Source organism: Pelecanus crispus, chromosome 4, assembly GCF_030463565.1.
Source record: "Pelecanus crispus isolate bPelCri1 chromosome 4, bPelCri1.pri, whole genome shotgun sequence".
In the NCBI taxonomy this organism is placed as follows: Eukaryota; Metazoa; Chordata; class Aves; order Pelecaniformes; family Pelecanidae; genus Pelecanus; species Pelecanus crispus.
The window spans coordinates 6,516,055-6,532,612 of NC_134646.1; positions in this window are offsets into that span (position 1 = coordinate 6,516,055).

Sequence of the window (16,558 nt, forward strand, 5' to 3'; positions counted from 1 at the left end):
GCATCTCTTAACACATGGTAGTAGTGCTGTGTTTTAGTTTGCTGTTTTGCAGAAAAGATTGCTTGCCATATGTCTGAACAGAGCCTGCTCTTCTTTTCCAAGGAATTGGCTAAGGGAGTTAAGATAATTTAATTTTTTTTTTTTTTTGGTCTTTTTGTATCACAATTAGAGATTGGCATGTGAAGTATTTAATTAAGCTGTGAATATGGCTGTGTATTGCTAAGTTAAAGAAACGCTGTGTCATTCAGCTATCTCTGACTAACAAACTTAATTAAAAGTAAAAACAGTTAGGTAAAACCTAAATAATACTGGAGTCTTTTACCCATCTGTAACATATGCATACAACACTATTCTATTGAATAAGGAAGCTAGCATTAAGGCTTTTGTCAAAGCAAAAAAAAAAGAAAGTTCTGGTATTTTTGTTTGGGTTTCTTCGTGTTGCAAACAAAGCTCCAGCCTTTAGCATTTCAGCTCAGCTCCATTTTGTACCAGAGGTGACTGAGCCACTTGAACAGTTGGTTGCATGTAAATGTGTTGAACAAGAACCAGATCATAAACAAAAGCACACTGGGGCTTCAATAAGTGAAGCACAAGAGCAGAATATTAACCGCGAATCCTGCCTAGGTAAAAATTCCTTTTGCTTGGTCATGGCACATAACAAGGTTTCATGCCTCTCTTTCTGGCACGTCTAGTGCCACAGACTCCCCAGGAACCTTATTTCATTCAGATGTCTGCTTCTGAATGAGCTAATCTTCAGAGGAACAGCTATTTACTGAACCATTGCTGGGTTACACCTTTAGCACCTGATTTTCTCTCACAATAGTTCATGAAATAGGAAACTCACTGCATCAGGCAACTCCAACCGGGCGCAATCGCGAGAACGCTCATGCAGGCAGCATAAGGAGTACGGGATTCCCTCATTTAGCTGCAGAAATTATTTCAAAATTGAATAATCCCTTCAAGTGGCTTAAGCACCAATTAGGGACTCTAGGGTATGTTAGGAAATACACTGTGTCATTAAACGGTACTGTTTTAAACAGCAGTATATACAAAAAGTGATAAAAGTGATTTAAAATGCCTGTCTCTTCTTCACGCCTTGTGGCTGTATCTGCTTCACACCTTTTAATTTTTCAGGCTTGCACCTTTGAATAGGAGGAGACCACCATGTATGGGCTAATTGTTAAAATACATTTCCTTCACCCCTTCATTCCATCCAAATGCTTACAGTTGTGGAAATGTTCAAAACGCTCCTTTAGTGAATTATGCCTGTATGAGGAAGACTGGGAAAGGAGAGACAGAAGAGACTTTATGACTTGACTCCTCCCTGTAGTTTATGTCTTTTAATTTTTCAAGTCTTGATTTTCAGTTTGACTGTTTTCTTATCCAGAATGTTCTCTTGAGGGCCAGCTACCTCCTTAATTCACCATGTTGACAAAATAACCAAAAGATTGCTTTGTTAGATAGACATCAACAATTAGTAAATAAATTTTAAAATACTTGTTTTCCATTGGTATTTTTGCACTAAATTTGCTTCTTGAAGCAAAAAGTAACACAGTTGAGGAACGGTTGGAAATCTTGAGCTAGTTAAGTATGAAGGGTATGCATGAGAGTGCTAACTCTTGGATATAGTTATTCAATATTATCATTGACCATCATTATTTCATCATGTCAGCAGAAAATAGGATGCATTGCATTTGGGAATTAGTATGGAGGGAATGCTTTTCTAAATTTCATTCAGTCATTAGTGAACTCGAGGAGCTAGATTACAATATAAAGTTGTCTTCTTGCATCAGATCTGTTTAAATCTAGGTCGTCTCTAGTGATTTCACTGAAATTGCTTGAATTTAATTCACAGTAATTGGAATTGGAAATGGTCTATGTAATGAACAGACTCTACTATGTGTAGCACCGTTAAAAGGTAACGTAAGAAAAGCTTGGCTTGACAGAATATAGCCACAGGCTAGTGAAAATAACACGTTTGAATATGCAAATGCTGTTCTCTAACAAGATTCTGAATTGGTAAAACGTGAATCTAAAGTCACAATTGATGTCATTTTTCCAGATGAGGGAGAGGAACTTAGGATTAATGAAAAGATGGGTTAGTTTTCTCTCCTTCATCAGACTATAAAAATAAAAAATTAGAGAGACAGAGAGGAGAAAGAGATGTTTTCCTGAACTACTCAGAAATCTTCCTGTCCTCTCTCCTCCCAGCCTTTTCTTTTCTTTTCCTTTCAGGCCCATTTGGACAAGCATCAGTCAGTCTTGTTACTTTAGTCTTTTTTGCTGATGTTCTGTGGGTTTCCAGTTTATTTCTGCGTAACCTGAAAAATTCATATTTGCATCACAAGCTGACCAAAATGTTCTTTAATTATTTCCCAGGAGCTTTGCTTCATTCTCTGAGTGGGCACCACTGTGTTGCTACAGTGAAGGGCTTGTCAACACTCCCATTATAGATGCCTAATTTTGCAGGATACTATAACCCAGCTGACTTAATTGTGTAGAGCTACAATTCGTTTTGCAAGATTTCAGGAAAGATGCCAGTTATTTAACATGCTTACATTGAAATAACTTGGCTTTTTTTTCTTTTTCTTTTTTGGATCTCAAATGCAATGGGGAAAAAAAAGCCAAGCACAGCAGAGTGAAAACTTGCAAGGTTGCTTCTCATCAAGGTAGCCCTTCATTCCCATCTGTATGTTGCCTTTCTCAGCTACCAGTTTTTAGACTCGAGTGTCTGTCACTCCTAATGCCTTCCAGGAGAACTTAGTACCCAGCTGATTTCTTGGTAGCGTCTGTCTTTCTCTCACTTGTAATCTTTATGTGACTTTGAGGACACATTAGAGATGATCAATTTTTTTAATGACTTATTAGAACATAAAAGTTTTACAGACGAGATTCTGAGGGACACCCACTGCTTCAACTGGGTACCACACACCAGCCATCTGTGGTCCACAGGCCTCTGTCACTATGAGTAGGTACTTTAGATACTAAATGGATATCGATATATTTAGCCCTGGGATGTCTTCTACCAGTGGCTGGAGAAAGCTCACATTAGCTTCTTGTGAGCAATGCTACTGCCGCTGCCAGGAGTTGTCCCCTCCTCCTAGTGAAGGTAAGAAAGGTATCTTCATACTTGTGAGGCCTTCAGAAGTTTTCAGAGCATTTGGATTAGGTTCAGATAAAACTCTGGCTTTCTGAGCATTTATGTATGAAAAATCTTTGAACTATTTGAAAATTGTCAATAATATCTTCTGCATTTGTTCAGTCCAAAGGGATTTTATAAATTCACATCAGAGCAGCTGAGAGTGAGAGAAAGTTCACCCCTTATCGGTCATCCAAATTTGCCGAGGCAGTTTTATGAAAGCAGTGAATTGAATGCAGAAACTAAAACCAGGGACCACTTCATAATGCTCTAAGCCAAAAACAAAGCAGAAAAAAGAGCAGGCGTTACTACTATAGCTTACGTCACATTTAACTTAAATGAAAGGGAACAGGATCGATATAAAGTGTGTGGGCGAGGCAGGCAGACACATGGTGTTGGAGATACAAGGTCAAACACGAAACCCTTTTTTCGAAATTGAAACCCAGGGAATTGTCAGCAAGTCCCCATCCACACAGAATAAGTGAAAATGTGATTGTGAGGGGCTGATGATAACCCTAGGACAAATGCTGCTCTCCTTCAGCCTGGTGTCAATTCCGAAATCTTCGTCTGCACTGGGACTGCTTTGCATTGCTGTTCAAGAGAGCTGGAGCAGAGTTTCGCCCCATATCATAACACATTTATCCCCAAGGCAAATGTATGCATCTGGTTTTGTATTCAAGTTTTTTCTTATGCAGTTCAATAGTTTCTTGCTAGCAGCCTCAGGGATATTTAAATAAGATGAACCCTTTTACCTACAGGACCGTAAAAAGAGAAGAGCTAACAAGGGGCTATGAGGTGTTATGGCAAAGGTGATGAGGTGCCTTTATGGGACCTCCGCAAAGTGCTTGACACCCTGAGTACAATAGGCAGAATTCCTCTTCCACCAGTGTCTCGAGGAAGGTGGAAAACAAAGCTTTTCCCAACCATTGCTCCTCTGCGCACGTGTGCACCGGAAATCTTGAGGCACTGTCTGTGGCACGTTAAATGCTCTGTGCTTAGCCAGTGTTCCCAATTCCCGTCTGAAAATGCATGGAACTCCACTGCTGGCAAACCTGGGGCTGTCAGGGATTTAAGCCATTACACTCAGTCATATTCATATTCTATTAATGGTAGATCAGTCTTAGTAAAGACGAGCTCCGCCGCTAGTTTCAGTTACAACCTATGTGGTATAATGACATCGCCTGCTATACAGTGCATATGGAAATTTCTCACCAGTGGGAGGGCACGGACAAATTCTTCACAGCCACCTTTTATAAATGATGGATGTATTAGCCTCTTTTCTTGCCAACGAGGTCCTAGGAACTTGGCTTCCAGACTCTTGCAATTTGGCTTGGCCAAATTGCTTGGCATTGAAATCTCGGTAAGCAGCACTGTGCTGATCCACTGTTTAATCGTTATCCAAACTACCCCACCAGGCTGTTACATGCGGCTCACATCCAGCATCCCGCTCTGGGAAAAAAGATCCAGCATCACCAGTCGCTGCGCCTTGCGTAGGACTGGCAAGATGAGATGGGCAAACATGATTCTGCCTGTATTTCACCTTTGACAATTAGTCAGAATCTTTTCTTCTACATTAAAGCATATTTTGATATTTCCTGAGGTCAAATGGAGAATATTGGGTTTATTCTTTTCAAATCAGTAATCTGAAAAAAAAAAATACTAGAAAAATGAATAAATACTTCAGAAGACAAATTTTATACAGATATGTAAGCTGCAATTTTTATCTGGATTTTTTTTGTTAGAAGTCTGGTTAAAGGAAAATTTGTTAGACCCTCCCTCCTGCTTTAGCAATTAGAAGAATATTTTGTAAAGTTAAGATCTGCAATTCAAAAAGCAACTTTGCAGCTCCAACCCCACCAGCTTCAGAGTCCAAAACTGGAGAGATTGTTCCACTCTAAGGTAGCAATATTCAAAATAAGTGTGCCTAGCTCCTGACCAGAGCATTCCCAGAGCCTTCCCTGAGAAAAGATCTCTGAAGAGTTTCACCCGGCAGACCATTTTGGGAAGTATGCGCATTTTCCATAGATCAGCTCAAAGTCATAAAAGAAGAAATGCTCTTTGCTGGCTGAAGCATTAGCTGTTACCAAGAAAATGATCTGGTGGGTGCAACATAGAGAACGAGAGGTTTAACACGGTGCTGGAGTGCCTAAGGTGATGTGGGAACCATGGGTCAGTTGGCAATAAATACGATGTACCGTGTACTATCCCGTATTTCCCAGATTGCTGTCACAAAGTTGCATTTGCTCAGGGCTTTGTTTCAGAGGTACCAAAATATGAGTAGGGGAACTCCAGAGGTTTTTCCATAGATGAAGCTTTGCTATATCAACCCTACACATTCAGCTCTCATCCTGTGCCTGTGATCTGTGGGCAGAGGTTTTTGGACCTCATCTGACAGTTTCTACCCTAGGAAAGGAGTGGTCTGATACTATCACAACACAAATAATGAAATAGAATCATCATGGGCGTTGTTTTGTCTGTTCGAGATGGAGGCAAGATGGAAATGGGAGCATTTTGCTCAGCCCTGTAGACTTAATCAGCTATTGGGAAAAATCACATCATCCAAGGTCAGAGTTTATTTTACTATAATAATTTTAAATTATAAATTAAATATTTTTAAATTATAAATGAAATAATAATATTTTTAAAAATAAAAAGCTCATTAGACTTTTAAAGGGATGCTTGTAGTAACAGGACAATTAGTACCAGGTGGAAAGTATGGCTAACGCTCTATTACAGCTTTTTTTCAGAGCTCTATTCCTCTGCGAATATTGGTTTTGGTACTGTAGCTAAAAATAAACTTCTGCTGTGACCAGGGCTTTCGCCTTTTCTGAATTATGGTCCCAAACCCCTTGGATGAGCAGAAAGGATAATAACTTTACACTAGCTCCCACAATTTGTTGTATACTATTTTACCCAGAATTTATAAAATCCTTCCATAATTTACGATAAAAATGTATTTGTATGTTTTCTCTGAAGTGGGAGGGGAAAAATTACATCCACTAGCATGATATGCTTGTTGAATAAATAGCAGGTAACTGGGAAAAATAGTGGCTAAAGTTCTACTGAGAGACGGGCTTTGCTAGTGTGCAGAAATTAATGGCAGGTTTCCAACAGTACAGAACTGTGATGAGTAGTCCTCTTCTGCGTTTCCCGATTTGCTTTGTAAAAATCTGTGAATATTAATTAATTAATATTAATTAAACAAAATACAAAATAGAAGGGAAAAAAAAACCCTAAAATAAAAGGCAATACAAAATACATTAAGATGGAAACATTAAAGAAGAACAATAAAAATCAGTGCCTGTTAGCAGTTTTGCCTGGCAGTAGAGGTGTTGAGGGTGCCAACGTAAGATAAAAATTGTACTTACAGACATAGCGTATCAGAATTGGACCTATAGGCATTCTCCAGGATGGTGTTACGATATTTGCAGTAGGTCTGTTACTCGAATCAGCTTAGTTGTGCTATCTTGATTAGGACCTGAGTCTCCATCGCTGCAGCAAGGCCTGTACGTGAAATGAAATACGAATTATGACCAGAATGTCCGCCAGACAGACGCTATCTCAGCACCTCCATGCATTTTGCCAAATTGAACGTTTATGACTCCAACATTGAGACAGACAGACAAAAGCATCATGGAAAAATGTTGTTATTCTGTCCTCTGAGCGCTTTTTCCTTGAAGTGATAGTAAACACATCTAGGAGTACAATATGCCGAGTGTTTGTATTATGGTGGTTGAAACTGTGTATTGTATTTCCCAACGATAATGCAACAGTTAATTTTCTGCTTTAGTTACAATGCTTTTCCTCAGCATCAGTTGCTACTAAATAAGTCCCTGTCATTTTTCAAGGGCGTAACTTGCAACAAGACAGCAATAACAATTACATATTGTTTTCAAGTAAGATGCCATTTTCCTTTCTGGCAGGCAGCAATGGGTTTTTAATGTGTAACATTTGTTTAATAAAACTCACAGATGCTTCCTTGACAATTGCAAAGGAAGAAAAGAGAGGAAAACAAACCCAAAGAAAAGGCAGCAAATATAAAGAGCAAATGAAAGATTCAGCTTCCATCACAACTATTCATCTTGTGTCCCAGGCTGATTATGCGCATGTTGGCTGGATCAGACATCTCTGGTGAACCTGTGCATAGCTGGGATGTGCTGCGATTTGAGAGCCTGCCTTGCTGAAGCATTGCCTCCATTTTCCACAAACGAAGAAATACTGTGTGCTACCAGGAGGCTCCAACTTCATGAAGGTCACAGCATTTTGGCATTTGTATTCCCCTGAGGCAATTTGGCTGAGCAGGAAAGATTTTTCGTTGACTACACATGGCTGCTGGGTCTCCAAGGTCTGCCTACACTTTTTAGTTAATAGAGTGTGTGAATTGCGGCAGACATTTCTTCCTTTGGAGCAAGAGATAACATATATAACCTTTCATGGATTGACTGGTTTTGTGGTAAACTGCTAAAAAAATCATTCTGATCTTAAAAACAAAACAAACAAAAGAAAACCACACTTCTTTGCAATGAAAACCCTTTAATATCAAGGTAATGGATACACCAGAGAGAGAGCGAGCGGGGACACACAGATACACTGCAGAAAGCAGGACAACATTCCAGCTGAGAGTCCTGAGCCCTTTTAAATATGAGAGGCCAATCTCTATTTTTATCTCTACAACTATGAAAGGGTGTGGGGCTGAGAGGAACCTCCCTTGGCTCACCCAGCCAGCTGCAGAGCTCTAGGGAGATCTTGGGTCTCCCACCTTGTGTAGCCCCCCAGCCGCTGGCTAATCAAATGCTCGCTCCAAATCATGATGGGAAATATTGGAAGAGAGTTACCATGGAAGTAGGGCTAGTCAAGTAAAAGCAAAAATAAAAGGGGATAAGCTTTCCAAAATGTAAAAATAACAAACATAATCACAAATATAGAAGATAAATATAAATGGCACCAATCTCATTGCGGCAGATGAAGTGCGAGTGCCTCAGCCTAAGTGGCTGGACAAAATCCAGGGTCTCCGTGTATTCTGCGTTACAAGGAAGAATTGACATTGTCACCATGTATCTTTGAAGCAATCCTGCTTACCTACGAAGGTCCTGTTCCCCAGGCCCAAGGAGGAGTCAAGTGGTGGGAGACAGTTCCGTTTGCACGGCTCTGGGTCAGGTTCAGCCAGGACCCAGCCCACCAGCCCTCTGCCCTGCAGCTTCCCACATTTACTCCATCTCCAGTCTGGACTATTTCCTCACTCTCAGCTTCTCTGCTCTTGTATCCTCTTTTATGCAAACACAAAAATCTCCAGAGAAAGCTAAATGGGTCACGACTAGTACATCTCCGCACCTTTGTTTTGGATGGTATAATCTCTCTGTACATGGAGTGAGGTATCTGAGTGTTATATGAAGCAAGTTCAGTGAATTTTCCCTCATCTGATCCCAATGCCTTTCATCTGAATGACCGTCTATGCCATCCTGTATTTACTAATCACAGCAGGTCCAAGAAATATTGCAGCAAAAATGCTGTTTACTAAATTTAAGTACTCTGCAAAAGTTTGCAAGCTCAATTTATATTATAATGCGATACAAGCACATTGTAATTTTTAATTAAAAATTGTATCCCTTCATAATGTCTGCAGCTCTTTCACATGGCTGTCATCCAGAAACAGGGCAATGCGAGCTAATCTCCATAGAGAATGGGACATCACATCCTGACCTTGGTACACAGACGGGGGTTTTTTTTTTTTCAGTCGTAGCATAAACATTTCACTGGCACAAAAAGTAATCGGCAGGCATCGTTTTGTAATGGATGGCAGACTGGAAAGGGAGCAGTTCCCACCTGACAGAGCAGCCACGCTTCCTCAGATCAGCATATAACTTCTGATAACACTGTGCTCAAAAATTCCTTGAGAAAAGGGATTCCCCAGACAGCTACAGATCAGGAGATCCTTCCTCATTATCCACCAGAAACCATGAATAAACTCCCTGGGAAAAAAGCAAAATAAAACATAACAAAGAAATGCATCTAGTTCTTATTCTGTAACAAGTCCAGTTGTATTTTTCTGCTCCTCCAGCGAGAGAAATGCTTTTGTTTTGTGTCTTGTTTCTTACCTGTATATACTAGAGCTGAATACTAGGGCTAATAACTGTAAAAGCAGAAGGAGACTACTTTTTTTTTTTTTTTAAAGCAGAAATAACCACGTTCTAACTCATTGCAATGTTGTGAAAAAAATCACGTGCTTGTAAGTCTGAAGAATTTTTAAGGGATTATGCCTGAGGATGGGACAGAAAAATATCAGCCAGAGTCACTGGTGTCCTCTGATGGCTTTATGTTTGTTTAACCTGTAAAATTCCTGTTAGCTTAAACAGAGGCAGGATTTCAATCTATGCAACTCATACCTAGCTGAGAAATATGCATAGGTTTTCATCCATCGCAAGTATACATTCAGTGTGCCTTTCCACATCCAGTGCACTTGCTGCGTTGCAAACGTCTGAGCAGCAGCTGGTGGCACGGCTTTCTGTAGCCACGCACAGTCCCTGCACTCTTACAGCCGGTCCGCGCTGCCTCCCTGAGCATTTCTTTCCTGAGGCTTTGCCTGATGCTGTTTTAATTCTTCCTACCCTGGGACTCCATCACTCACTTTCCTTGGGAGATTGGTTCACAGTTTAGTAGATATTCCTATGGCTTTTTTTACCCCTGACATCCTAGATTTTACTTTCCTTTGTTTAATTCTGTTCTCTACAAATCGGGTTTTTTTTTCTCCATAGGTATTAAGGTGTTCCTTTTTTATTCCAGATAAAGTCAAGCTATTAGCAACTAGGAATTTATATTATTTCTTAGTTGGAGAGACCTAATCTTGAGCAGGTATATGTAATTATGGATTGTACTTTGGGGTCTGCTAAAACTTGCTGCTTGATTAACTATCCCTGCAGGGATGGTAATTGGTGTTACACATGACAGTATCAAGCGCAGAGCGGAGGCACGGCCCCTCCAGCAGCGCACAGGGCAGCACTGACGGGCTCCGAGAACAGCTCTGTGCAGTCCCTTGGGCTGGGAGAGAAGAGGGAACTGCCTCCCAGCTCTTTAAAACACTGGAGACCAAACCAGACCCATAATACACTGCTGGAGGGACCGCGGTTAGATGACCTGCTCCCCAGTCTATTGGACCCCAGTACAGAAACAGGGAAATGCGACTATTTAAAATTAAATTCATAAGAAGAGGAAGGAATGATTATATCCTGATTTCACATTGGCTTAAATCAGGAGCTGCTCTAATAATCCTATGGAATCAGATGGGTCTGAGTGCCAGCTGAAGTAAAAGGGAGCTTCAGGCTCAGGCAATGTGTGCCGCCAAATTTGCTTTCACTTATTTAATTATTTTTCCAGCAGCGATGCTTAAAAATCAGTCACAACAGGTACTAACAGAAGACTCCAGGGCCTTTCACAGCTGTTTTGGGCTGCAACCCCCAAAGCTTGCCTCTCATAATTCAGTTTTAGCTTTAGGCACTTTAAAGTTAATAGACTCATTTGAGCAAAGGGCTTATTCGAAATCCGCATTGGAAAAAAAGTGAGCATAAGTGTGCTAGTGCCAAGCTATAAACACATTTATACAGTGCAGTAAATCAATACCGCTGCCTTTCCTTGGAGAGACCGGGCCAATTAAGCCGAATGTACAGGACATGATGATGGAACCTGTTCAGCTTATTACAGGACCGGTAGCAAAGACTGCAACCACACTGCCCTGCTGAGCCTCAGTTTGACAGTCCCCAGCCTCACTCAAGTTTTAGCCCATTTGATTGAAGCTTGTCATGCATTGACTACCGGAAGAGAACAGAGATTTTTTGGGGGAAATTATCTGAAAAAAATGGTGGGAGCCAAAGAAAGGATTCAAGGAGGGTGATAGTTTATTGTTTTGCTGTCCAAAAAAGTTTGTGAAGTTTTTTTTGTTGGAAGAGTCATTCAAATACAGGCTGGGCTACGAACACTGCAGCTTTTTCCTGTAGTCACCTGCTTAAATTTAAGCCTGTGAGGAGTCATGTCTATTGAAATGTTTGTGGGTTGCCTGTCTTCCTCTAGACTGGGCTTAGTTATTAACTTAATGAATCCACATTGATCTTGATGACCATGCAGCACATGGAAGGTAGGGAGAAGGGCAATGAGAAAAGTACAACGAAAACGGAAAGATGTTACAAGCATTGGGTGCGGCGTGAGGACAAGCAAATGGGAAGAGGCAGGAAAGGTGACGCCTGTCTACATCTTCCACTAGTATAGGGTCTACAAATGCACTTGGACTCTGTAATGCAATAATGATGCTACACGCTCACTCTCATAAACTCCTACATAAGTACAGGTCATATAATCTGACCAGTGACTTTTTGCAAACAAGAAAATACTCAGTTGTTTGTTATCAGAGAATTTCATTCAACTGCCTTAATTACAAGGCTTCCCTCCCTCCCTCCCCCTCTTTTAAGTGTTATGCAAAATATAAAACAAGGTTATGAAAAAAGGACGCGATGTTATGGACAGCCGGTTAGCTTTTGGTGCATTAAAACCCTGAAAATTATTTATATTTTGGGTTTATGTAAAACCTGTCATTGACTAGTAAATGTAAAGTTACCATTGCCTGAATAGGTGCTCAAATTGTAGCAAGCTTAGTGTAGTTGGAAGCTGACACCTGACAAAGCTGTCTTATAAAAACTCTCTAAAATGCATTAGAATGTGCACAAAAAGTAATTTTTTAAATAAGAGAAAAGAGGAAGAAGAAAAAGCCATGTGTCCCATTTAAAAGGGAAGAATTCAGACTTTGAGAGGACTAAAAGGAGGATTTGAAACGTTCCTTTAAAGGTCTTCCTTTTCAGATCCAAAAAATTCAAGCACACTTGTTGCCGACCTAGTCCCCATGCAAGATTGTCCTGTATATATCTTACCTGTGCAACTCTGCCGATACCTCTTTAAAGCAGGAGGAAGAAATTTCCAAATAAAGTTACATGCCGAAAGGCAACTGCCCGGTCACCAGCAGTGCCTGTCCAGGTCCTAACCCACGGCGCTAATTACCCATCTGCCGCCTCAGGTGCCTGAACAGATTCTCCATCCTATGGCTGGGTATAGGAAAAGGCAGCCTTTCCTCTTCTCACACATGTTACTCTGTGGGTAGGTTTTTTACAATTATTTTTAAACTTGGTACTAGCTATTTTTCTGTTCATACCTTCACTCATCTCATTACTTGTTTCTCTGCTTGTTTACTCACTGGGACAAAAATTGATTGAGACAGGCAGTAAAGAAGTGCAAGTCTGTGAACAGAAATCAAACTCATTCACCTCATGAGGTTAGCAACTCACTGCACCATCATAAGCCAGATATATTTACCCTTAAATCTTGGCTTTTGGAAAGCAAGGAGAGAAATCACATAAGCACAAAGGGCATAACAAGAGTGAAAATCCACAAATATCTCGTCTTGGTAGAGCAATACACTCACAGCGCTGTCCCTGATGGGGAACAGCCCAGACGCCTAAAGATGCGTTCATAAACAGCTCGTTGCTTGGCAGTCCTTTGCAGACAAAATGTTGTCACCTGAAGAAATAAAGGAGAGATCTTGGCACGGGCTGCGGACACTTTTCTTTCTACAAAGGCTACCCGATATCAGTATTTTCTGGGGCGGGGGGGAAGCACGCAGGCTCAGAGGCAGGAAGAGCAGTGGCCTCTGATTGCAACTTACCTCTCGGAGCACCCTGGCCGTGTGCTGCTGCCTACCTTCAGCCATTTACTTCATCAATGAGGCAAGAGTGTATTTTTCCCCCTTCACGGCTTCTGTACAGTGTGATTTAGTGAGATGGCTATAGTCTAGTAAAATATATCCCAGCTCCCATCCTCTCTCCATCAAAACTGTCATTATCTGCAGAGCAAAAAGAGTGAAAGAGGGAAAAAAAAAAATCTCCTGTGTGAGCTGTTGATAAGTAGAAAGTGATTCTTCTGTCTGGCTGCCTCTGTGGGTTATGGCAGCCTAGCTAGTCCCTGCAGCGTGGTACTTTGCGATACGTTCTTTCACAGCTAGTACTCGTAGTGTCTTAATATATTGACTGCTTCTTCCAGTACATTAGTCCCATTTGCTTTTATAGCTAGGATCTCTCACCACCTTCATTTGTCCTCTTTATCATTCTGAAGAAATTTTGAAAGGCAACTCGGAAACTTCTCTATCTGCCTTTTTCCAAGTGTGCTTCACTATTACAGTGTCCATTACATTGAGTTTGCGTCGTCCTCGTATCTACAAGGTATGAGAGATTTCATTCATTGCAAATCCTTTATAATAGTCTAACTTCTTGAATGGCTTGGCAAAACATTTCATTGCTAATAAGCCTGCATTTCAAAGCTGCCAAGGGCTTCACATAAACACCAGTCTGGTGTGGCTCCAAATTTGTTTTTTCAGACTCACATTCAGGCTTTGCAGAATACCAACTGCACAGACACATACGATAATAACTTCACGATTACTAGGTTTTGTTCTTTCATTCCCCTACCAGGTTTTTCTTCCCTTTTCTTTCCCTTGACATCAGCCTCTGACCCAGGGATGAACGATTACTTTGCATCAGTACCTACTAATATAAAAGGTGTTCTGTTTGCCTGAGGTGAGGCATATTCGGTCGGTGGGGTTCTGATGCTCTCCTTTACTGACATCAGACTACATTCAGTGTAACTTACCCAAGTTTAGCAGCATTATTCCTGATTCTCAGCACAGCAAATGAGATCAAAATCTGCCTCAGTAAGTACACACTCACAATATGATACACAGTTCATTATTATCTGCATATGAAACAGCTTAGATTGCCATAGCCTCCTTATTTTCTCCTCCTGTACTATTGAAGAATGGCATTGGTAGATGATACACAAGCCTCAGGGGGGTTGTGAGGTGTAAAACATTTCCAATAACCCCCCAAAACTTTAAACAGTTGACTTGTTTGTGGCACATAATGTGGCATAACGTGGAAATTAAATATTGGGGTTGTATTTCACCATCAAGTCCACAAGGGGTTAATAAAGAAGTCTGCTTGCTGTTTGTTTTTCTGCAATATAAACTTAGAAACTTATAAAAAGTACATTAGTTCTTCATCAGTTTGCAGTTTATCTATGAATGTTCCCCAGTGGTGTTCCCAATCGCATTGTGGGGAGGAGTGAAATGGCCACAGGGATTTCGGAACAAGTCTTTTGCAGAGAAGATAATAATTTACAATATGTACATTTATTTACTTCTGCCATAATTGCTACATCTGCTTTATTGACACTAATTAATTAAGCCTCATTTAATTAATTGTGTTCTCTGAGGAAGATGGTGTTGACATTTTGCAGCTGGTGCTTGAGAGGGGAGCTGTGCAAGGCAAAGTTCTTGACAGCATCTCTGGTTTGAAGTCCTCCAGCTCCCCATACCCTGCCAGTGGCCAAGAACTATGCTGGACCACGCAGCTGGACCACGCTGGATCTGAGCCTTCAGCCTTCCCAAAATTGCCAAAAAAACTTCAAATGGAGAAATAACAATCCAAAATCTGAGCTGAGTCTAAATAAACCCCAAACCCAGAAACAGATCTGTAGATAGCATACCTTGAGTTTCCTTTTAGTGCTCTCAGTGAGACCTCCTCCTCTATTTATTTACTCATTTAGAGTTATTTAAACTTCCCTGGGTCAAACTTGGATGCGATGGGACAGATCTTCTGTTGTTCTGGATCAACTTAGTATCAGCCCCACATGTCTGACTTGCACATCATTCTTGTCTGCTGCTGCACGTCGTTTTACACAGATGGGCAATCATGCATACAAATACTCCTATAATTTTTCCCAGAGTTGCCGAACTGTTTATACAGGCAACTTTCCATCTACTCCTAACACTCCACATCCTACAGAGGTGTTTTCTCTTGTTCCCAAAATATTATTCTTCATTAATTAAATTTTGGTAAAACAGCTATACCTTTGAGAGCTGGAGATTCTTAATCTCCTAACAGGCTCTTTGTGGTTAGGGGGAAAAAAAGTCTTAATATTTTCCACAGTGCTATGTTGCCTACTAATTTCTTGTCAAAAATGGCATATGTTTACCACCTTTCATTGATGCTCAGACTTGAGTTTGGCAAGAAAACCTTTGCCAGCAACCATTTTACAAGCAAAAACTGCACATTTCTCCCTGACAGCTATTTTTAAGAACACTTTCTTTAAAGAAAATTCTTTTTATCATTTCGTAGCTTAGACGTCCTGCTCCCAGTCTAGCTTTACTGATTTCAGCACCATTACACCAGGAATGAATGTGACTCGCTCGATTGTTTTAGGTGGCATGGTGTCGCATGCATTTACTATATCCTTGGCAACAGCAAGGCTGCCCTATGGCCATTTAAGAAGAAAGAAATGGAGTGAATCAGAATAAGCCATAGTCCCTGCAAAAAGGGGGAAAAAGAAAAGAAAGAAAGAAAGAAAGGAACAGCCATGGAGTGGGGTCTGGGAAGATTAGGCACCGGTTTGAAAACAACGAGGCAATGAACTGAAATCCAAAAGATTACTTGTCTACTTCCTAGCTGCACCAATAGTCATTTCTCTGCTAATTACCTTCCCTTTTGTGGAGTGGGTGCCATTAGCAGTATCATAGCAGTAGCGCTGCTGTACCCATGACAGTCCAAGGGTATACATGAGGCAAAGCTTGCACAATGCATGTGTTTGGGGTACGTGCCATGGGATCAGCCACCAGACAGATTTCAGGAATGAGTCTCAGTGCCCGAGTTTATTTTGTTTTGCTTGCAAACATCTGAGCTCTCAGATTTGGCAAGAAAAAAAGCACTACATCTCATTCTCTTTAGGGCTCCACATAAAAATCATATCAGTGGTTTATAGACAGCAGCATGGTAGTTTTCCCAGCTTCAAATGCTCTCCTGATCCTGCTACTCATCCAGATGGAAAGGTTCTCCAAACAAAAGCCTAGTACAGTGAAGGCATGTGTGAGTTCGCTTCCAGCCACTTCAGTTTGCAGATATTTGTCTCACTTTTTGCTGTTGGCAAATCTGTCCTTGAAGGGCGTAACTAGATGTTTATTAGAAACGCAAAAGAACCTCTCTTCCTGTCCTTTCACTTCATCTTCCCTGCAAAGCGGGTTATCAGCAAACACTTGTCAACATTTGATTGCTGTAACACAGGTGATTACAAGAAGTAAGAACTATTTGGTTTTTCTGAATGTTTTCTGTCTCACAGTCTGTACCCAGGGTGCCGCTTCCACCTGAAATTGTTTTTCACTGCTGTTATCTGAAGCCCACAGCTTTAACAAAAAGGGCTGATTATGTAAAAACTAAGTGACATTGGGCTGTCAAAGCAAAATAGCCTCACCACAAATCCCAGCCTGGGCCTTGAGCCGGCAGCTGGATTGCAGAGCAAGAGGAATGCCTTTGTGGAAGTGGAGTGGAAACGCGTGCT